This window comes from Cyprinus carpio, chromosome A20 (assembly GCF_018340385.1).
Source record: "Cyprinus carpio isolate SPL01 chromosome A20, ASM1834038v1, whole genome shotgun sequence".
Taxonomy (NCBI): Eukaryota; Metazoa; Chordata; class Actinopteri; order Cypriniformes; family Cyprinidae; genus Cyprinus; species Cyprinus carpio.
Genome location: NC_056591.1, coordinates 22,420,734 through 22,446,557, shown reverse-complemented (window position 1 = coordinate 22,446,557; position 25,824 = coordinate 22,420,734). Strand labels below are relative to the sequence as shown.

The 25,824-nt window shown below is 34.1% G+C and overlaps 1 pseudogene; it reads right to left on the bottom strand.

The window, feature by feature from the left end:
• Nucleotides 1-1,270: 1,270 nt before the first annotated feature.
• The window catches only part of LOC109093742, a 30,093-nt pseudogene continuing 5,539 nt past the window's right edge, over nucleotides 1,271-25,824 (bottom strand).

The following is a 25,824-nucleotide window of genomic DNA, read 5'->3' as shown; positions in this document are numbered from 1 at the left end:
CATTAAGAAAATGGGTAGTTCATATAATAATAATAATAATAATAATAAATAAATAATGTATATAAGAAATAAAATAATCCCTTATTTACTCAAATAAAAATCATTGCTTAAATAAATAATGTTATGTAATATTTTAATAAAAATAAAAAAATATTCCTTGTTCCCGTCAATTAAAAAACAGGTAGCCCAAAACCACCATATATATATATATATATATATATTAATATATATACGGGCGGATATATATATTATCTAGATATATGAGATATGAGAGAGCCATTTAGTTTGTCCCTCAATTATAAAACTGTAGAATAATATAATTAGTAATAAATAAATGTTATTTTATATATTAATGTAATAAAACATAAAATTAAAAATAATTAAATAATTAAAAATAATAAAAAAATAAATAAATAAAATAAATTCTCAGAAAACAATATAAAATAATAATATAATGTTAATACTTGTGAAATAACTTCACGTCTTCATAATACAGGATCCTTATTTCTGCTTTGCTACATGCACTTAGGTCTTTGGTAGTAATCACTAATAACTGAATGGAATTAAAAGTATTAATATTCAGTTTTAAATATTGTAAATATTGTAATGTCAAGCTTGGATTAGCTTGTTTTAGGCATGAAATAACTCCTAAATATAAAATCTCACACATAAAATCACACCGTAGTCATAATTCTTCACGTGAGCCATGGATTTTATGAGGTCTTTCTTTATTTGAGCAATAAAACTGTAAGAAAAAATGTCAGACACTGTGTTAGAAAGTAACTTCACAGAGGAATTCAGACTAGTACAAAGGTAAAGTCAAGGCACTGAAACTTTCAGAAAAAAACTACAATTCAACAGTTTTAGTGTAAAAACAAAACAGGAACGTGAAATCTTTACCCAAGAGCTAGTGTTATAAACAAATTTTATATCTGTTTAATAAAAATTTAAAGCAGATTAACACCCAGAATGTGAATAAGCAAACAAAATCAAAAGTGTATGTTTCGTATTGATACATTCAATATAGATTTAAGAAACATTAAATGCTCTTGGTTCTTCTTAAGTTTTCCAAACAAGGTGGTAAAAAAAATAAAATGCTGATTCGTTTAGAACACCATCCACATTTCCAATAATAAATGATTTTCTTGTAACATGATCTTAAAATACTTTATGATGGATATTGTGTTACAGAGCATTGCACCAATACAAAATGATTGTTTAGGACAGTGATCTGGAGCTGAAAGAGGATAAACTGTAGTCTACGCTGCCCCTACGGGATCAACCTACACAGCCCCAACCATAGTCTATACGTACTGCCCCTGTAAATCTGGATCCCCGTTCGAGAGCCTGAAGCAGATCCTGGATTCGAGATGTTGTAGGGGCTGCTGATGCCGCGTGATGAAACCGTGGCGGCGGGAAGCATGCGGACACCCGTGTCCTCCTTCAAGAATCATGGCAAACCTTCCAGAAGCCTCCTCTTAGGAATATCCTCATTTTGGTCTTGGCGGCAGTGAGGGTCTTTGGGGTGGGGCGCATATCCTGGAGCCTTTGAGGCCGCTCTCGTATCCAGCCAGCCGAGCTGGCAAAGCGCGCCCATGTTCTGGGTCGAAAAGCCCGCCGGTTAAAAAGAGTGCCCGTACCGGTTAAATACTGGAATTCGAGGAAGCGCTGGCCAGCTTCGTACGGCAGCCATTTTTCTTTGACGGCCTCCGCGGCTGACATCTTACGCTGGGTTTTCACATCTTCAAAACCAATATACGCTTTCTGGGCAGGTTTTATCCTGTTAGCCATGTCATCATCGAGGACACCAAGTCGAGTTGCTTCCTGAATAGACATACGCCGACCATTTTCAGGGCTCACAACCCCACCGGTGCAAGCTTGAGCCTCGAGGAGCCGTTGTGCTGTGATGGAATCAATGATTCCTCGCTTCAGAGCGTCACATATGCTGATCTTCTCCAGCTCCACTGTGTCAAAAACTACTCAAACTCTTTAAACACCTCTCGACCATTTTAACAACTTCAGATTCAGTGGGGTCAGTTTGACTGACATGCTGGAAACATGCTTGGAGGTGTTTGTTGAGGTTGGATCTTGAATGGATTGTTGTGTGGAGATACTCTCGACTGTTTTAACAGTTTCAGATTTAATTATCTGGCTTTTCATTGCCGTCTGGGATGTGAAAGATGATGAGGTGACAGAGGAGCTGAAGGGGTTGCTGAGCATCTTCGTCTTGTTGGTGATAATATCTGCAAGCTCTGTAAGGGAGAGATTTCCCGAACGATACTTATCAAAGACATTTTGGTTAATCACTCCCTTAGTAAGCAGTTCTTTCAAGTCGTATTGAATGCCTGTTTGTTTGTCCATTATAGCTGTACTGGTCGAGCCATCTGGGGCAGTGATTACTGTTTCTTCCCACTCGCACTCTTGCTGAGACAATTCCAAAAAGGTTTCGTAGTCTATGAGTTTCCGTTCTCGTAGTAGCTTCACGCACAGTTCATCTCGTTATTTACTTTCAGGATCAACAATCGTACCCGTCTCTTCCTTGTGGAGTTCTTCTTTCTGCAAATCACTGGCAGTAGATCTTTTTCTTATCGTAAAGGGGCAGTCGCACTAGTGTGTATCCTGTCTTTCTCGTATCATTGATTGCAACGACCCTTTTAGCTGCAAGTATGTGTCAAATTGTCCTCTGTGTTTGGTCGAAGAAACCCTTTGTGGTGTCACGTCCTTCATCTTTCAGAATCTGGTTTCATCTCTTCATCAAAGTCAGCTGTCTTTGGTACGCCACATCAAAATCAATTCGGTGACTGTTTTTAGGGTCAATGATGCCACCACTTGAAATCTGAGCCTCTAGCAGGCGAATGCCATGACCTTTCTCTATAAGACCACGCTCAATGGCTTAGAAAAGGACTGAGATCATCTTGTTGGTGCCTGGGTCTTTGACCCCAGTGACTGCTTCAGTATCAACTCCAAGGATGCTACCTGCTTTCTCAGCAGACAGAGAGCCACAATTTGGTCCTTTCAAAATAAACTCCACACTCAACACGGCGTCACCAGAGCAGGATCCTTTCTTACAGGCTTTCCTCAACTGTGGGTATATTCGTTGTGGACTATGGATCAATCATGAATCCTGGAGGCAGCCTGGGCTCAAATCCAGAAGCTCCATTAGGTAGTGCCTTGCCTCCGTCAGAAGCCCTTCCTTCATGGACCTGGGTAAGAGTGGGCAAGGCCTACAGTCCGTTGGTGCCTCAATCATAAAATCCCAGCAATGCAGGTTGACCCTCGGAGATAAGCCCGGAGCCTGTGTTCAATATCATGGCTGGTAATCTTGCCTTCTCTCAAATTATCTACATCCGAAGGTTGCAGCAATTTTGCATCCACCAGATCTGACACGTTAACTTCGTGCCGCAGCCCCTGTACAGTCATGGGTTTCTCTGGAGCCGGAAGCAGGAGCAAGCTAGTACTGAGGTCAGCCTTGCATCGCTTCTTGAGGGTAACGTAGCTGGCACGTAGTCCATTGTCGGGATCAATATAGCACTCTGGTCTGGCATTTAGAGCTTGATAAAGATCCTCATCAACAAGGTCACGGTCCATGGCGGTATCTTTGGAAAGATAGATGCTAAGGATGGGATCAAGGATGCCTCCTGCTGCTCGCCTCTTGTGCCTGCAGGAGACGCAGAGCTGTTTCTTGGTTAACTATTCCTTTCTTCATGGCTTGGCAAACTGGCAAGAGTTTTCCCAGTTTTGGGATCCCTGAACCCACGCAGGCAGCCTCTGCAGTCAACAGTCTTTTTCTTGTCAGCTTCATCCACAAGTCCATTCAGACAAGCCTCCGCCGTCAACAGGATCATCCGCAGGGGGGGGCAAAGAAATTAGCTCTGGGATCCATAAGGTACCCTGTGTGCAGCCTGAGCTTCCAGCAACATGTTGTTTCCACTCGGGACGTCTGAAAAGTCAACTTTTGTTTTTTTGGCCTCGGTGAAGGTCATTTTGTCCTTAGGTCCTGCTGCCTTGCCCCGAAATGGCTCCAGTGCCTTTAAGATTGAGCCTGATATCAACAGATACATCCTCGACAGTCCGCTGGCCCTTCATCAACTGCTCAAATGTCACCTTGTCAATCACACCACAGTCATGCAGCTGCTGCGCTGTGACCTTCTTGCGGACACCTTCAAAGACAAGTGAGGAGGGATCTGTTAGGTCTGTCTGAGTGTATTTGGTAGCGCCATCTGGTTTCCACTGCAGTCTCAGCAACTCTTTCTGCTGTGAGTCTTGAAGCGCCTGCATCTCTGCCCTGTCTCGTTCCATGTTCTGCAAGAGAAGCCTGTAGCGTTCTTCAGTCTCCTTCAGTTGCGTGCTCAGCCTCTCCATCTCAGACTTGACAGAATTAAATTGGATCTCCAGGCCAGAGCGCTCGGAGTTGTGTTTTTGAATTTGCTCCTCATGAGTTGCACATTTGGTCTTCCATTGGGCAAACTCCTTCTTGATCCTCTCATTGTCCTCCTGAAGCTGTGATTTGAGTCGCAGTTCCGATTCCATTGAGAGTTTGATACGGGCTAGTTCGTCTTCCAGCTTTTTCAAGCGCATCATATCCTGTTCCATTGCAGCCATTTTCTTGAGGAGGTCATCCCGCTCTTGCTGCAGGCTGTTGTACTGATATTGGGATGTTTGGATCACAGAGGAAGTCTGCAACAAAAGGGCAAAAGAGAAAATTATTGTTTTATAATATAAAACATACTTTACAGTATTTAAGATGATAATTCTGTATATGACTTTTCAGATAGGACATTGATTTGTTTTGTATGAAAATGATTTATCATTCATTGACAATTACAAAACAGAACTGATTGGTTTTCAAGCCAACTACATGGCTTAACTTCTAAAGCAGAGGTAGCCAACCCTGGTCTTGGAGGATTAACTTCCTGGAGGTTTAGTTCCAACCCCGCTCCAACACACTTTCTTGTTACTTTCAAGTAATCCTGAACACTTTGATTAGCTGGTGTGGGAGTCTTTGATTAGGGTAGGAGCTAAACTCTGCACCACAGTAGCCCACCAGGAGCAGGGTTTGCTACGCCTGTTCTAAAGGATCGAAATCACAGAGGGTGCCACAAACAATAGAGGTTACATTGATATGACTTGAATGTGGTTTATCATGTATGCAATGGATGCTGTTGCGCAAAACAAGCACGTAGCGTGGAAGCTTGCCAAGGACAAATCACAGAGGCGTGTATTAAGATGCAAACTGCAGGGTGTGGTGCGGAAATAGGTTGAACATGCACATTAAGACATGCAAAAATATGGCAGATTGTTATAGGGACATATTTTGCATGTCAAGACAGTGACAATTTACAGCATGAAGCGTGAGAGAGAGATGCATGCAGCTAACTAAATCTACGCATCTCAACAATGGAACTAGAGATCTCTAGTTTCTAGTTATCCTAGTACCTCTCTGGCTTGTTTTTGCACATTTTCTATCTCCACTTGCAGTTTGTCTCTCTCTCGTGAGAGCTGTCGCATAAGCCTGTCATGCTCTGCACCGGCACGCTGACTGGACTCGAGCTGTTTCTGCAAAGCTGCGATTTGCTCAGTCATTTCCCGTTCTCCACGCTTGTTGTTCTTGAGCAGTTCATCATATTCTAGACGCACAGAGTGTAACTCCTCCTCCAGGCGGAGGTGATCTTTGGAAAGAGTTTCGTTGTGCCTTTGCAGACGCTCAGTTTCAGCAGTGCTAATGTTTAATGCACAAGTCTTCTCCTCCATGCTGCGATGAAGGGCCTCGTAGCGCTGGTTGGAGTCTTGGACGCGCCCCTGCTCCTGCGTCAGCTGTAGTTTCAGAGTGTTCATCTCGGCTTTCAAGGCAGCCAGGCTCTGAGAAGACACTTTGTGCTCCTTTAAGGCACGGTCTAGGGCCTCCTTCAGCTGCTTGCATTCTTCATCCGCATGTTTGGCCTCAAGATTGGTTTCTTCCTGGCTCTTGCGTAATGTGGTGATCGTAGTGGTGTACTCCCTCATGGCCTGGCTACTCTTTTCAAGCTGCGCCTCCGTTCTCCTGCGCTTGCTTGCCTCCTCTTCCACCATTTGCCGCTGCTTCTCCAACTCACTTTCCAGCCGCTTCTAACCCATCATCTATCTAATGGAATGCTTGTATGCACGCAAGCAATATTCTCAGACCGGCCCTTCTCAAGAGCATAGGCCTCCAACTCCACCCGGATGAGGCTCAGCTCCTGGTGAGAAGATACATAACAGTTTTCATTCTTAGTTTTGAGGTCGGCCAACTCCTCCTCCAGTCGCCTGGTCTTGCTCCGTCCCCTCCCCCCCCCCAGCCTCGCCTGGTCTTGGCCTCTAAAGATCTTTTCAAGCGTTGCTCCTCCTCTAGAGAGCTTATGAGACGGCTGATCTCACTACTCTTTTCTTGCAGTGACTTACTGAAGCTCTCCTCTACCTCTCTCGTTTTGTTTTCTGCTTTATGCATCTGGCTAAGCAACAACTGGACTTGAGATTCCAGCTCACGCCTCTTTCGGTCTTCCTCTGTACTTACAGCGCCAAGTCTCTGAACCTCCTCTTCCAGGTGCTTCCTCTGGGCCTCCTCCTGGCCGAGGGAGATACGAAGGCTTTGCAGCTGCTCCTTCAACTCCCTAGATTCTCCCTCTAATCTTTCAAATTCCAGACTCATGGAAGCAGCATCACTTTCCTTTTGCTGCGAAAGCTTCTGCATGCTGGTCTGCGTAACGAGGATTTGAGACTCGTAGGTCTGTTTCACCTCTCGTATCTCTGTGTTGTGCTCTTGCCTTACCTTTGCCAGTTCTGCCTGTGCCTCCTTGAATTGCCGAGCCTCATCTTCCAACTCCCTTCGCAGACGCTCCAGCTCTTGGGTCCTGTCAGACACCGTCTTTTCCAGCTCCATCTTGGCCCAGCTGGCCGTCTCCAGTTCCTTGAGTTTCTTGCGCATGGTTTCATCGTGTTCTTCCTGCAAAAACATGTAGCGCTCTTCCACAACTTTTTTCTTCCTCTCCATATCGTCCAACTGTAGTTTGAGGCGACGTACTTCGTCCGTTAGCTCTTGAAGGCGAATGATTCAAGACTCCACTCTGTCCCCATGCACCCAATGCCACTTTAAAGTCTCAGTCCTCTTCACTTCTTCCAGAGATAGCAGGTGTGTTTGCGATTCATTCAGCTCCTGCTGATATTTCAGAAGAGCCTCCTGCAAAGATGCATTCGTGGAAGCGTGATCCTTAACGGCATCTCTCAGCTGCTCAAGTTCCTCCTCGAGAAGCTCAATCCTGGTATTCCGCATCTGCAAAAAACACATTTTAAAATTCATTATTTTGTGTTATGTTGTGTTGTATTTACCAGGTATGTCCCTTTAGAATAAAACCTGGCATTATGAAACCTTACGCTGACATTTGGCAAAATTGTCTGTTGATTTGAGTTCTAAAACCATTTAAAGACACTAGAATTGTTCATTTCAAATCTTTTGAAGTGCGTTCACTGTGCATTTCACGATTTTTTTTTTTTTTTGGGGGGGGGGGGGGGGGGTCTAATTGTGCAATTAAAAAAATGCTCAGCTGCACAATTTGGCCAAAAACTTTGTGAGATATATATTTATACGACCAGAGCTGGGTAGATTACTTACAAATTGTAGTCCATTACTGATTCCAAATTACACAAAGTTTCTTAAACTGGTGTTCATGAAGGAAATTCAGGCGGTTTGTGAGTTTAATGAAAACCTAATAATTAATTAAATAATTAAAATAAATGTTTTAAAATAACAACAATCAAAATAAAACACTTCCTAAAAAAGTATTTAATTTGTTATATGTAATTATGTTATCATAAAAAAGTAACTGTAATCTGATTACAAGTATTTAAAAAAGTAATGTACTTAATTTTTGTTATATGAGTACCAGATTACATATAATCAGCTTCTACCCAGCAGTGAATATGATTATATAAAAATAAAAAATAAAATAATAATAAATATTAAACAAAATAAGATATTACTATTGTAATATTTCACTGTAAAAAAGGGGGAAAAATGATAGTATCACTGTAAAATGACACTAATACTGTCTTAACTTCTTAATTTCATCAAAACCGAAGTGTGTTTATATACCTTCAGTTCTTCCATGTTCTTCTGGGAAGCCATAAGAAGTTTGTAGTAATCGTTTGAACGGGTGAGCAATTCTAAGTAGTGCGCATTTAGAGAAGAGACCTGGGGGACAAAGATGAGCACAAAAAATATAATGTTATAATAAAGCAACATTGCAAGAACAGAGGCGCTGGGAAAGCGTGTGTTTGTAGGTATACCTCCTCTGAAATGCTGGAAGATGGTGACTGCAGCACAGTCCTCCTGATGGGGATGTTGAGCAAAGTTTCCAGTCCAGCGCTGTAAGTTGCCAACTCAAGCTCATAGTTCTACAGAGACACAGCTCACGTTATTAATAAATGCTGTCAGATCAGACATTAGATTTTAGTAGGGCTGCAAGCTACAGCAGTAGCCTAAAACAATGACTAAATATGTATTTCACATGGCCACATGTTAATATTAATAATATCTTCATGCCTTATAATCGCATTCAGCAGATCAGAGCTGGGTAATCATGTAGTTTATATATTACAATCGAGTTTTGCAATAATTATCTTAACACTTTGCAATAAGTTCCCATTAGTTGGCATAAGTTAATGCATTAACTAACAACGAGCAATACATTTATTACAGTATTTAATAATCTTTGTTAATGTCAGTGATATTGTTTATGTCGTTGATATCTGAATCCGTTGTTTCCATTTTCCATTTTTATTTGAGGAATTTTGTTGTTTTTGTCATTTTTAATAGCTTTTATTTATATCCATATAGTTATATTAATTTTTATTTCAGTTTTGATATTTTAGTGCATCAAGTTAATCAATTTAAATGAAAAATGTTGCAACCAGCTTAAAAAAATTTATTAATAAAGCTTTTTTTATATAGATTTCTTTTCAGGTAACTTTCATTTTATTTCAAGTAACCAAAATGTTTTTTAATGGTTTTAATTTTAGTTCCAGTTTCAGTCTTATATAACTATAATAACCCTGGTTAACTGGTTAGTTCATGTTAGGTCAATTAAATAGTATTAATAAAGTTAAGAGGTTAAATAATATTAAGAGACACAACTTTTGATTTTAATAATGTATTATGTAGCAAATGTTAACTGTTAATGTGAATGAACATGAACTAAAATTAATGAATGCTTCAGAAGTATTTGAACAAATGAAACCTTATTGTAAAGTGTTTTATAAGTGTTGCATAAGCCAAAAAGTCATGTCAGAAACAGAAACGACACAAATTATTATCATTTGATGTTTTAATTACTATAGAAGTCATCATTGGTCCTGAAACTGTAAGTTGAATACCTTGATAGCATTCATGCAGGTTTCTCCGTCTTTCTGCACCGTCTCCAGCAGCTCTCGCTTCGCCTTTATATCAGAGTTTAATGCCTGCACACATGAGAAAACAGCATTATAAAAGTCTACTCAAACTTCAGTGCACTTCAGTGCTTCTGTGATTGTTTTAGTGCCTCTCAAATGCATGCTTTCCAGACTCACTTTCTGTTGGTTGAGCATTTGTGTGTAAACTGCGAAGTCCTCCGTCTTGACGAGATGTTGAGAATCGATCTGCCGCTGGGTTTCGTCGATCCAGCCGCTGAGACGAGAACTGGACTGCATGTATCGCTGCAGATGCGGCAGGAAAGCATCCAGATCGTCCAGCCTGAGTACACAGCCTCATTAGTGCACTCGATTAGGCCTATAGCTGGAAAGCCAGATGCTATGTTAGGGAAGGAGGATCTGACCTGTTGTTGATCTGTATCTGGGTGCGTTTCCAGCGGTCTGACAGCTGGTTGAAGTGCTCGGCGTACTGGGAGAGGTTGATGATGCACTTGTAACGGCCCTGATCCGTCTGTTCGTTGTCCTGTTGGACTTTATTGAAACGAGCCACCAGTGAATTCAGCAAATCCTGCTTCTGCTCCAAATCGCTGCGCATACTCTATAATTCACAAATAATTAAAGATATAAAAATAATTAAAATTTTTATAATTATATATTATTAAAAATACTTTCAGAATTTTTTGCCTTGATTTCCAGAAACATCTAAAAATCCTTAAAATAACTTAAATAAATTTGAAAAGCAAAAATTGCATATATTTATATATTATATTATATATATATTATATATTAACTTTCTTGATTAAAAAAAATGAATCATTTTAAATATATAAAATAAAATAAAAAAATTAAAAAGAAAAAAAGAATTCTATAATAAATCATTTAAATAATTAAAAATATATATTATCAGAATTTGTTTCCTTGTTTTTGAGAAATATCCTAAAAACAATATAAATGTACCTGGGAAGCAAAATTGCATGATATTTCCTTTAAGGGAAAATATCCTGAGTTTAATTCTGTTTTTTGTTCTTTTCTTTCTTTTTTCTTAAAAATAACTATGTACTTGAGAAGTAAAATATAATTTAATATATTATAAGATATTTGCTTTTATTTTAGAGTTAAAGACACTTAAGGACTGCAAATTGAAAATTAAAAATAATAATAATTTAATCATTTTAAATATATAAAATAAATTAATAAAATAAAAAAATGATTTTCTTAAGTTAAAAAATAATAATAAATGTAGATTTTTTTATAATATATAAATATTTATATAATAAATAATTTAAATATTTTTTATTACAATAAATATTATTATCATGATTTTTTGCCTTGTGTTCCAGGAACATCCTTAAAACAGCACAAATGCAACTAAGAAGAAAAACTGCATTAGATATTTGATTTTATTGTAGTTAACTGCATTTACAGTAAGGGCTCTACTGTATGCTAATAACATGTTCTGGTTTTCTTGATTTAAACACATACACACACACATATATGAATGCAATTAAAGTTGGGTAATAATCACCTGAAGCACTTTCTGGTATTTCTGCACCTCGTCGGGGTCGAGCGACGCCGTCTCTTTCTCTGTCAGTCGAGCTTCATAAACCTTCACCACATCTTCAACTTTCAGCAGATCTTTCAGCAGCAGTTTCAGTGAATTCAGCCTGAAACACAAAGAACGAGTCAGGAACCCTGAGGACGGCTGCAAATTATTTTGATATTAATTCTAATATTTAATTGCCATATTTTACAACAGCTGATATTTTATCTGATACATCCCATATAATTACATTCATAGTGTATTGAAATGAATTGTTTAATGATATGAATGTTTTTACACTGATATCAGACATTTGATATGAAGAGAAAAAAAATTATGTGTATGTGTGTGTGTATATATATATATATATATATATATATATATATATATATATATATATATATATATATATATATATATATATATAATAATTTAATCATTTGTTAAGTATTTCATTCATTGGATTATAAAACCTAATTATGTAATATATAACACAAATAATTTAAATGGGATTACTGTTCATAAATTTGAGGCCAGTAAGATTTTTTTTTTTTTAAAGAAAGTAATACTTTTATTCAGCAAGGATGCATTATTTTCAACAGTTATATTAAATTAAAATTATTTTAATGATAATAATAGTATATTCAAATAGAAAACAGTTATTTTAAATTGTAATTTAATTATAATATATATGATTATAATATATATTATACAATATATTAATAATATATATTACATAATAGATTATAACTTATATAATATTATAATAATATACTAATAATATATAATTAAATAATATAAATTATAATATATAAAAATATATTAAAATAGAAAAGTAATTTTAAAATTGTTATTAATATTATAATATATAAATCTAATGATACTAATATATAAAAGTATATATTCAAATAGAACAGTTATTTGTAATTGTAATTTTAATATTCTAATATATAATCATATTCTATTTTATAATTATAAATAAATAAATTTATATATATATATATATATATATATATATTCAGATACAAAGTTATTTGAAATTGTAATTATATTCTAATAAATAAATAAAAATAGAAAAAAATGTTTATTTGAAATTGTAATTATATTATAATAAATAAAAATAGAAAAATGTTATTTGAAATTGTAATTATATTATAGTAAATATAACAAATGACATCAAACTAGAAAAATTATTTGAAATTATAATATATAATTATAATAAATAAAATATATATTCAAATACAAAGTTTTAAAAATTGCAATTATAATAAACATAAAAACATTCAAATTGAAAGCTTATTTGAAATTGTCATAATATTATAATATATAAAAATACATTCAAATAGAAAACTCTTATTTGAAATTGTAATTATAATATTTCACAATATTACTGTATTTCTGATCAAATAAACGCAGCCTTGGTAAACATAAGAGTCTTCTTCATTAAACCCGACCACAAACTTGTGAACAGTTTTAAATCATTCCCATGAAATAAATCCAGCTTTTATGGCTGTGTTTTTTGTACGGTGCACCTCTGCAGGTGTGCAGTCGTGTAGTTCTCCAGGTGAACTAGTCTCTGGTTAATGAGGTCCAGCTGTGCGCGCAGGTATCTGGCTTTATCGCTGTCCGTGGCGTCTTTGAGCTCGGTCTGAATGCTGTCTCTCAGGCTCAGAAACTCGGCCTTCAGCGTCTGCACGTCCTTCTGAAAGACCTGCACACAAACGGCTCAGTGTTAAACCGGCGGCTCTCGGGGGCCGAGACTCTGAGCTGAGGCCGTGAGGCGCGCTGGTCACCTGTGTGCTGGCGATGGGCCGCCCGCACTCCTCCGGCGCGTCCTCTCCTAACGGGATGTACAGGAACGTGACGAGGGATGATTCTGCGGCGTCCAGCTTGAGTCGGAGCGCGCCGAGCTCGTTCAGCAGCCTGACGCTCACCGCCGCCGCGTATTCAGAGCCCTCCCCTCGAGCCGCTGCGACACACACAACACATTCAGAACCTTAAACAGCAGATCTTCATTATTTCTGTTTCCCATTACAAATATCTAAACATTCTTTATAGTGTGGCGTTAACTGCACTTAAAGGGACAGTTCACCCAAAAATCAGTTGACGGTACCCATTGACTTCCTTAGTGTTTTTTCCATACTATGGAAGTCAATGGCTACCAGCAACTGTTCCGTTACCAACATTCTTCAAAATATATTTTTATGCTCAACAGAAGAAAGAAACTCACACAGGTTTGAAAAAATTTGTAAACTTGATTTTTGGGTGTAAACAAATGACTTCTGGTGTTCTTGAAGTCTTTTAAAATACATACACACACACACACACACACATATATATTATATAATATATATAGATATTATATATATATATATATATCTATATATATATATATATATATATATACATAATATTTACATTTTTCTGAATTGTTATTATTTATTATTCATATTATTTATATTATTATTAATTATTTTGCTTTATTTATTTAAACGATAAATGTATTTGAGAAGCAAAATTGCATATTAATATAATAAGGGGGGGAAAAACGTTTTATTTAAATGTTTCTTTATAGCATAAACCTCACAAATTTTTTCTACATTTATTCTTTAACCAACATGAAAAATAAACCTAATTTAAGATATATTTTATGAAAACAAGTCTTAATATCTTACTTGCACAGTTCTGCTTATCAGTAAATTTGTCTTGCTTTAAGGATGTTTAGATATTTTACTGGAAAACAAGATCTTAGCATTAAGATCACTTCTGGTTTTCTTGAGGTCTTTAAAAAAAATTAATGTAACATTTTTTTTTTAATTCTTAAAAAAAACAAAACTTATCAGGATTTTTTGCCTTATTTCCCAGAAATATATACACATAAATGTACTTAAGAAGCAAAATTGCAAGATATTAATACTTGTTTTTTTAATAGCATAAACCTCACTATTTAAATTCAAAATGGTCTTGTTTTAAGGATGTTTAGATATTTTACTGGAAAACAAGATTGAGATATCAGAGATATTAATATTAATGAATAGATGTATTCATTTCTTTTAAAAAATATTTTTCACAAACTTTTGAATGTCAGTGTATCATGGTTTCCACAAAAATAATATTTATATGATCTACTAATAAAAAAATATATATATTAAATAATACCATTATTATATTATATAATATTTATATAAAATATTATATAAAAATATTTTGATCAATTAAATGCAGCCTTGATAAGAAATAAAAACATAATTATTATTTTAACCAGTAATATAAATATAAATAAATCTATATAAAAAAAAAAAAAAAATCAATACTTTTTTGCAAGATTTATGCTTAAAACAACAACAACAAATGTTGGTTGGAAAAGAAAAATAAATGTAATTCAAGATATATTTTATTAAAACAAGTCTTAATATCTTACTTAAACACTATAGCAATAAATGTGTCTTGTTTTAAAGATGTTTAGAAATTTTACTGGAAAACCAAATATTAATAGATATTAATATTAATATCTTAAGTTTTAGGAGTTAAAACATGTCTCTCGACCCCTGAATTCTGCAATTTGTTGTGAATCAGTGCATACACAGCAAAAAATTTATTCTCTTACTCAGTATTTTTGACTAGATTTCCATTATAAATATCTAAACATTATTTAAAAACACACACATTTACTTGAAAACTAACATGACTATTATTAAGCCTTGTTTTCTGAAAAACTGATCAAAATTAAGTGAGTGTATGCTTACAACTTAATTCAAAGATTATTTTTCTGACCCCTTACAGATATTTTTTCTTTGTTTAAGCATAAACTCGCTTAATTTTCCAGAAAACAAGATTTAATATCTTAAGTCATTTTCCTTCTCAAGAAATGCATCTTAGAGTTAATTTTTGTCGTAAGTGCCTCGTGATGCACACTGACCGTACGCAGGCAGATCCCCCATCAGCTTGCTGTAGCGCTGCTGGGCTCCTGTGAACTGGCTCTCCATGTGTTTGTGGTCTTCGGACGCGAGCAGATCTGAACCCTGCGAGTGTTTCTTGAACTCCTGGAAGTGCATCTCTAAACTTCCGATGATGCTGCTGCACTCCTCCGGACTCATTTTGGAAAGCTGCACACAAACAAAGACAAAACGCCTGTCAGTTTTAATGCATTGCAACCAAACGTCATTTGTTTTGCTAAATGAACAAATATACTAATGCATATTCTGTGTGCAACAAGAGTAACGTGTCTAACATGCGTAGAATTAATTATATGTAGATTTAATTCACTGCTACAAAAAATAAAAAATAAAAAATATTAGTGCTTTTAGTCATTCAGGAAGCATTAAATTGACAGTAAAGGCATTTATAAAGACTCCTATTTGAAAAAAACAAACACTTTTTTTACTTTCTGTTCATTTGTGAACTATTAAAAATAAAATGCATTATGGTTTCCACACAAATATTAACTGTTTTCAGCATTTATAATAATAAAAACATTTTCTTGAGTGGCAAATCAGCATATTAGAATGATTTCTGAAGATCATGTGACACTGAAGACTGGAATAATGATGCTGAAAATACAGCTGCACATCACAGAAATAAATTACAGTTTAACAGATATTCCCATAGAAATCATTTATTCTACATAGTAATAATATTTCACAATTTTTACACAATTATTTGTTTTTAATTACCATGTTGATGGTGAGTGAACTGATGCGGTTGATGTCCAGCAGACAGTACTGCCATGAGATCATACTCTTGACGTTGATGTACAGCTGATTCCACACAGACAGAATGGCCTCGTAAAACTGAGAGTTCCTGCCGTCAAACACAAACACAGTAAAACAGTAAAAAAGGAACTAAATCATGTCTAAAACATGTAAAAAAAAAAAAAAAAAAAGATACACCATAGTAACTATAATATCTGTCATTAACAATTATTTCGATAATTGACTAATCAGTTGATTAATCTGATTTTTTTTTTTTTTTTGGTGGCAATAAAAACAATAAAAAAATACACTAAAAATACATAAAAAACAGTACAGGTCAAAAGTTTGGAAACATTACTATTTTTAAAATGTTTTTGAAAGAAGTATTTTTCTGCTCATCAAGCCTGCATTTATTTGATCAAAAATACAGAAAAAAACAGTAATATTGTGAAATATTATTACAATTTAAAATAATTGTTTTTAAATGTATTATACTTTAAATTATCATTTATTTCTGTGATGCAAAGCTGAATTTTTAGGATCATTATCACATGATCCTTTAGAAACATCATTCTAATATGATGATTCATTTATTAAAGTTGGAAACAGTTCTGCTGCTTAATATTTTTTTCAGAACATGTGATACTTTTTAGGATACTTTGATGAATAAAAAGTAAAAAAAAAAAAAAAGCTATATTTTTAAAATATAAATATTTTGTAATAACAATATACACTACTGGTCAGTAATTTGGGGTCAGTATTTTTTTTTTCTTTTCTTTTTTTTAAATAAAATCAATACTTTTTATTCAGCAAAGGATTTGTTAAATTGATAAAAAGTGATAGTAAAGAAAATATATTATTAGAACATATATTATTAGAATTTTTTTTTATTTGAATAAATGCAGTTCTTTTTAATACACTTTTATTCATCAAATATATTAGACAGCAGAACTGTTTTTCAAACACCTCATAATAAAATCAGAATATTAGAATGATTTCTAAATGATCATGTGATAGACTGGATGTTACCATGTGACACTGAAGGCTGGAGTAATGATGCTGAAAATTCAGCTTTGCATCACAGGAATAAATAATTTTTTTTAAGTAGATTCAAATAGAAAACTATTATTTTAGTTGTAATAATATTTCACAATATTACTGTTTTTTTCTGTATTTTTGATCAAATAAATGCAGAGGCTTGATGAGCAGAAGAGACTTCTTTCAAAAAACCATTAAAAAAAGTAGTAATGTTTTCCAAACTTTTGACCTGTACTGTAACATATATAATAGCAATGAGGCAATCATAATTGGTAAAAAAAAAAAAAAAAAAAAAAAAAAAAAAACAAGTAATCATATGGCTTTATTGAACAAAACAGTTAAAATATATTATGTAATAAAACAATATAATCATAACTAAAGCACATTTTGTATTATATCAAATGCCTGCAGAGGGCGTCCACTTCTTTATAATAGAGATGCTAAACTAATTTCTTGAACAAGATCATGTGGACATCAAAACATGCAAACTCAGAGCGAGGCTTTAAACTTTGAAGTTGTTATGCACAGTTGGCATATTTAGACAGATACTGATGTATTCTTCTGTGTTGGCGTAGGTTTATAAATGATTTCCCTTATAAATCTGATAGAATGGTGCACATTGACTGTTTGTGTGGAGCAGCGTTTACTGTGAACGTAACTCACACATAAAGCGCAGATTAAACCCACAACGCATGTGTTTATTTCACTGAACCGCAGCCTTTATGAATTCACAGAAGCAGTATGATTTATTATGACTTTTAAATGGTTATAATTTTTCGTGCAGCCTTAAAAAATGGTCTTATAATGCTGTGGAATTCCCCACTTCCGGTATTTTGCCAGTTTTTCGACACAGGCAAAATGCAATCAAGGATTTTTTTTACAGTCAAGTACTCAAATTTAATTGAGTATCCCGTGACAGCCCTAGTAATTATCATTACCTTACATTAAAGGGATAGTTCAGCCAAAAGTTTAAATAACCCCATGATTTACTCACCCTCAAGCCATCCTAGGTGTATATGACTTTCTTCTTTCAGATGAATACAATCAGATTTATATTAAAAAATATCCTGGCTCTTCCAAGCTTTATAATGGCAGTGAATGGGTGTTTTTCCTCAATAGCCCAAAAGAAGTCCAGTAAAGTGCATCTATCCATCATAAAAAGAGCCCCACGTGTCTCTTAAATAAGAATAAAGGCCTCCTGTAGTGAATCAATGTTTTTTTTTTTTCAGTATTTCTTACAAAAACGCATTGATTCTCTACAGGAGGCCTTTATTCAGCCACCGGAGCTGTTTGAGGCCCTTTTTATGATGGATGGATGCACTTTACTGGACTTCTTTTGGACTATTGAGGAAAAACACATAACTCCGATTGTATTCGTCTGAAGTTTTTGGGTGAACTATCCCTTTAACAACAATATATGGACAGTGTGTGTGTGTGTGTGTGTGTGTGTGTGTGTGTGTGTGTCTTACTTGTTGGCCAGGCTGATGGCCAGTGGATTGGGTGGCGGCACTAACAGACAGACTGAAGGCACCAGCATGTCCATCCCTCCGGGTCCCGTCACCTGCCACGTGGTTCGCTCAGAGTTATCCTTCAGGATCCCTTCATCGCCCTTACGGATCGTCTTCTACAGACGCACAGGACAACAGACACACTGTGACAAAGCACTTTATTTCTTGAGACTTGAGACTCTTTTATGAAACATGAATGGCTTTTTCAATGTATATTGTTTGTAAAACCATTCTTACTTAATTGCATTAATTCAATGAAGATTTTACACAGAGATTTGTTTTATGTTTTTGAAAGAAGACTCTTCTGCCCTTCAAGGCTGCATTTATTTGATTGAAAATAAAGTAAACATTTTGAAATATTTTACTATTTAAAATAACTGTTTTCTTTGTGAATATCTGTTAAAATGTAATTTATTCCTGTGATCAAAGCTGTATTTTCAGCATCATTACTCCAGTCTTCAGTGTCACATGATCTTCAGAAATCATTCTAATATACTACATTTTATTTTTCAGATGATTCACAGATGAATAGAAAGTTCAAAAGAACATCATTTATTTGAAACAAATCAATCTTTACATAAAAAATAAATTACACTCACTATCAATCAATTTAATGCATCCTTCCAGAATAAAACTAATAATTGTATTTAATTATAAATAAATACATTTATTATATATAAATGTTATTTATATATATATAAATAAATTTTATAAATTAATTATAAAAACTACAAATACTATTATTTAATATTAAGTAATATTATTTAAAAAAAAAACAATTTATGATTAAACTTTCACAAACTTTAGAATTGCATTGCATCACAGTATCTACAAAAATACTATATATATATATATATATATATATATATATATATATATATATATATATATATATATATATATATATATATATATATATATAAAACAAAAATGTACAATTATATTATTATAAAAAATAAAAATGTATATGCATTTAAATGTCACCTCGTCCTGTCTGAAGTCACACAGCGCCTGCACGAGGATATTTTGACCCGTGATCTTCTCATCTGGGTTTCTGGGTTTCAGTCTGATGATGCTCTTGGATTTGAGGACCAGCTGTTGCACCATCTCCCTCTGCTCCGTCAAACGCTCACGGTCTCTCTGTCACACACACACACACACGCACACGCACGCTTATAAACCTGCAGCGCTCCAGCAGCATTTAATCAAAGTGGAAACCTGAATGAAGCGTCACCTCCAGGCCCTGCAGCAGCTCCAGTAAGTTGGGTAGAACTGTGGATTTATCGCAGGAGAAGTTCTTGCGGATGTTGTCATGCTCTTTCTGCAGTTTGCTGTTCATTTCGACCGCCTCTTTGAAGAACTGTGGAAAACAGACCATAAGGATGCATAAAAACTCATTTCATAATGCATCAGAAAAGCTTCACCTGTCAGTCTCACCTGGCTGTATTGTGCATTTTCCTTCAGATGGACGTTAATGCATTTGGTGATCTGAAGCAGCCAGCTCCACTGCGTCTGCAGCGTCTCCATGTAAGCCTGAAAAACACAATCAGACCGCGTGAGAAACACGGGCAAACACAAGACACGAGCGCTCGGAGACCAGACGTGCTCACCTGGATCTTATCAGACGCCGGGTGTTTGTTTTTCAGCAGGCCGTCCACCTTCGCTTTGAGGAGGTTCAGTTGAATCTCCTTCTGCTCCAGTTCACTCATGAGTTTCTGAAACACAGGGAACCTTCTTACAACCTTTTTAGTATTCAATATACCTTCTCATAACATTGAGAAAATGTCCTTAGAACAACATTCTGTGATGTTATTATTTGTACTTTATGAACATTCTAAGAAATGTTTTTTTGTAACATTTAAATAACATTCTAATCATGACAAGAAAACTGGACATTTTAACATTCTTAGAATATCAAAAATAAACATTCAAATAACATTTTTGGTGAAAAAATAAAAATAAAATAAAGTTAGTAGAATTTTGTAAGAAACATTTTTGTAACTTTTAAATAAAATTATAAGTCACATCAAAAACAATATTCTAATAAATATTTATAGAATATTAAAAATAAACATTTAATAATGTTACATTTTAAAAAATAAAAAATTTAAAAAAAAATAAAAATAATAAAATTAACAAACAAACAATATAAAAAACAAACAATAAATAAAAATAAACTTTCAATTAAAATTACTAATAGAATAAAACGCATGTTGTAATGAACATTTCTGTAATGCTATAACCACAACCAGAAAATTGGGCATTTTAAATGTTTATAGAATGTTAAAAAATAAACATTCAAATAACGTTACAGTTTTGGTAAAAATAAAGTTAGTAGAATGTTCTAAGAAACTTTTAAATAGCATTATAATCACAATAAAAACAACTGGACATTTAAATATTTATAGAATATTAAAAATAAACAGTTAAATATATTATTTTGGGTGAAAAAGCTAATAAAATATTACAAGAAACTAGGCATTTTAATTCTTTATAGAATATTAAAAATAAACATTCAAATAACATATTTTGGGTAAAAATTTAGTAAGTAGAAACATTTTTGTAACTTTTAAATAACATTTTAATCACAATAAAAACAGCTGGACATTTAAATATTTATAGAATATTAAAAATAAACATTCAAGTGATGTTACATTTTAGGCAAAAAAAATAAAGTTTGTAGAATGTTGTAAGAAACATTTATGCAACATTTAAATAATATTCTAATCATGACTTTTCAACATTTTAGAATCATTTCAAAACATTGATACGACAACATTTGTATAACCTGAATTAGTCACCTGGGGAAAAATCATCACTTAAATATCTACAAAACCAAAAGACATGATTTTAGTGACACCAGATGATTAAATCAACAGTCCACCAGAGGGAGCAAACAAACACGAACCAAACAGCACCATGTCATGTCCTTGTTTACACACAAACAAACCCACATAAACTTAACACACATAAACTGCATAAAATAAAAAAAAAAAAAAAAAATTAAAAATAAATAAAAAAAAAAAAAAAAAATTAAACAAAAAAAAAAAAAAAAAAAAAAATATAGATATACACCATACTCATCATTATTATCACAACACTTTTCTTCTTTAGATTAAACTTAAATTTACTCAATATTTAGTCTTGTAAAATTACTCATTTTAGTCAATTTAATTCAAAAATAAAATAATAAAACTTATTTTCATATTTTATTTCTCATTCATAAAATGCAGCTCAAAGTGCTTCGCAAGGCAAAATGCAAACATAAATAAAAAGCCATTTTAGTTGAGGAATGAGTGCAAAATTAAATAAAATATATTAAACTTGCATTTTTGTAAAACGCTGATCTCCTGAAATAATATTACAATGCATTTGCTACTGTAATACAATAATTCTGTCTAGTGTGTTAAGTTCATTTGTGCATTTGCATCATTCAGTGCAAGGTTTATGTAAGTCTTATAGGATGCATATGCGTGAGTTAATTAAACAGCTAGTGAAATGCCTCTGTTTACCAGTGTTTATTCACTCTTCAGATTCTTTAAAACACTAATGTTTTTATTGCAATCAGTGCTAGTGCTTGCTATGCATCTTAAATACAAATGCATTTCTGAATTTTTTAACTTAAAAGTCTGAATAAAGCTGATTTTTTTATGCTGAGACCCCTAAACAGGGTTATTATCGTTAACTAAAACTAAAACCATGAAAAAACTTTTTAATTTCTTGAGCTTATTTTATTTGTTTATATTTATTTCAGCATTTTGGTGTTGTTTTCACACACACACAGATGAGCGAGTCTTACTGAGAAGCTCTCCTGTTTCTGAGGGATGTAGACGTCGATGTTTTTGTCGCCCCAGTCGAACACCAGCTCCTCCTCCTCTCGGTCGTTCACCCACATGATATGTCCGGAGATCTCCTCGATGATGTTACGCAGGTCCTGCAGATGGACGCTCCGCTGGTACGAGGCTTTCTGAGGATCAACGCATGATGCTTTAATCACACATATGGGAAATTAAAACAATAGCTCCTCTAGATGTACATTTGACTTCAAAGAGAGCACAACACATGTTTTTAGCCGAACGTTTAAGTCTGGGTTTGATTTGAACCGGTCTCACCAGTAGACTGTCCCATTCCTGATCCAGTTTGTTGAGACAGGATTTGGTTCCTTCTGTGTTTTGGTCTTTGCCTCGCAACTAGAGCAACAAAAACGGGAATACATACAACAAACACTGCCATGATGCATTATATACATTAGATATATTATAATGCATAGTGTCTATAACATACAGTATTATCTATATAATGTGTATCTATCCATCTATATATATATATATATATAAAATGTTACACACAAAGAAAATGAAATCACACAAAAAAATTGAATGCAATACAATTATTTTAATAGACATATTTTGTTTTGTTTAATTTTTGCAAATTGGCACACGCGTAAAACATCATGTTTTATTTGTTTCTTTTTAAATATGAAATATTTAATACAAATTAATACAATCTGTAAAATTATTTCAATGCATTAATAAAAATATTTTCTTAAAAAAAGAAACATTACAAACTCATTCTTATTATTGTTTGTTTATATATAAATATATACACACATACATTCATAAACACACACACACAATCATATACATATATAAATATATATATATATATCAATGTCAATATGCAAAAAAAATTGTTATATTTTCTATTAGTTATATATATCATTGTTTATTTTTTTCTTTAGATTATGAGGTGAAATATGACCTAATCTTGAAATAAATCTCACTAAAAGCTCTAATCTTAAATTTTATATGCTTAAAAGAAAACCAGGTGCATCATAAAACACATTAGAAAAGATGGACAGTTATTAATCTGCCACAGATAAATGAGATTAATCAGACCATAATTTAGTCAGTCCAGCTCTGATATGGCAGCCGGTAATAGGTGTGTGTGTGTGTGTGTGTGTGTTAAAGGTCACGTCGCTGTTGTTTCATTGAGAAGGTCTGTGTGTGTGTGTAACTCACCAGCTCCGTTCGCGCTCGATCCACCTCCGTACTTCTCTGGATGGAGCTGTGAAACATGCTGTGATTGGTTATCTGCTGCTCGACAGCCGCAAAATCATCTCCCCACAACGACGTCTCTATCAGCCTCTGCACACACACACACACACATACACAGAGATTAAAACATGACCTTGCACTACAAGCAACACTTAACTCGGCTTTTTTTGTTGCATTAAATCTATTATAATGAACAAAGCCAGCTGCACTGGAAGTTTTTTGTTTTAGTTTGCAGTGGATTTATCACGGTATAAAGGTCCAGTGGACACAGCCAGTGTGGGGGAAGTTACTTTTAAAAGTAATGCACTACAATATTGCATTACTCCCTAAAAAAGTGACTAATTGCATTACTTAGTTACTTTTTATTGGAAAGTAGTGCATTACATTAATTTTCCGTTACTTTTTCTCATCTGAATTTTAAAAATCTTAGACAAACATCCAACTAAAACAGGAAAACCATGTATAAATACCAATTTGGGGCTAACAAGTTTTGAAAAACGTTATTTCTGAATGTTCAAAATACTTTAAATGTTTTAAAAATGCTATACAAAAGTTACTAAATGTTCTCTGAATGTTCCAAATAAAGCAGCAACATTACATTAAAATTATTCCATGAACAATGTATAAACACCGTTTTTGTGCAAACATTTTGATAACATTTAGTTATGTTTTCTAAACATTTTTGGTTATGCAAACATTAATTGAACAATGCAAAAGCTATGGGAACGTTATTTATATGTTAGATTACAAACGTTATTTTTTAATGTTCTCTGAACAATCAAAATATACACTTTTTAAATATTTAAAAAATGTTTTTTGGTTATGCAAACATTAGGGGAACGTTACTTTTGAATGTTCTCGGAATGTTCCGAAACAAGTGGTAATATTTAAAAAACATTAAATAAATGTCCAACTAAAACATTTCGGAAAAAAAAACATTCCACGAATGATGTATAAATACTGTATGTACTTAATACTTCTAGCTTTGAAAACATTATTTCTGGAAGTTTTTTAAATGTTTTAAATATGTTTTCTGGTGATACATTTGATCATTTTGGTAACATTATGGAAATGTTACTTTTCAATGTTCTAGAATTTTTTTTTCAAATCATTAGACAAACTAAAACATTCAGTGAATGATGTTTAAACATTATAAATGAAGGTTCAATCAAGGTAATAACTTTGAGAGAACCTTTTCAGAGCATTCTGGGAATATTCCCTGTTAGCTGGGAAAACACACATTGTCTCCGTCTTTCTCCGACCCACTCAGAGTCACTGTGCTCTTCAGCAAACGTCTGTGATTCATTAGCTCTGAGCTCCTGACAGCACTGAGTGTGGAGTCGGCCGTGTTATTGACCCCTGCGGGAGGGAGCCTGAGGAATTCTGGGGTTTTAGGACTGGTGGGAGAGACTCAGACAGACAAACAGTAAGAGTGGCTCAGAACAGAGAGGCCTGCCGGCTCTGATTTGGGTTTCTCAGTACAGGACTGTGTTTTTGGCAGGACGCCGAGTTCATCTGCTCAGAGTTTTTCTTTCGTTTTCTCTCGCTCTCTCTGTCCTGGCAAACACTCCCCTTGAGTCTTTATCTAGGCCTTACTGAACAGAGCAGCTCTTATCTGTGTGCTTTTAAGCTGATGTTTATTTCTGGCACTTCAAGCCGAGTAGCTCCGCCCACAGTGAAATCCCATTGGCTGAAAACCCTGCTTCACATAACTTAATATTCAACAACATCTCACACACTACCAGGACTGCATTCAATTCGTCAAAAGTGCCAGTAAAGACATTTATAATGTTACAAAGGATTTCTATTTCAAATAAATGCTGTTCTTTTGAAATTTGTGAATCCTAGAAAATAAAAAGCATCACAGTTTTCACAAAAATATTGTGCAGCACAACTGTGTTCAACATTGATAATAATCAGAAATGTTTCTCGAGCAGCAAATCATCATATTAGAATGATTTCTGAAGATCATGTGACACTGAAGACTGGAGTAAATTTAGCTTTGATCACAGAAATAAATTACATCTTATTATATACTCACATAGAAAACTGTTATTTTAAATTATAATAATATTTCACAATTTTTACTGTATTTTTGATCGAATTAATGCAGCCTTGATGAGCAGAAGAGACTTCTTCCAAAAACATTGGAAAATCTTCCGGACCAATACTGTATATTTAGATTTTCTATATTTTTCCTATTTCTATATTTAAAAAAATAATAATTATAAATTTATTTATTTATTTTGAATTCTTCAGCATTTTGGCGTTTATTAACGACAGATAATATTGATGTTACGGCCAGCTGATATGGCTAAAAATGATATGCATTTTAACATACTTCAGTCTTTTGATGATGTTGATATCAACTAACCCATAAAAAGCACATGAAAGTCATTGCAATGTTTACAATGGTGCTTGATTATAATCGCCTGCAAAAACCACCAGTGCTGTTTGTCATGGAAAACTTGCATGGATAAAACAGTGTAAGACAAAGGTGTTGAGCAGAGAGGACTGTGGTGTGAAGGCTGTTTACTCTCTGCTGTTGGATCCAGGACATGGCCTCGGTGAAG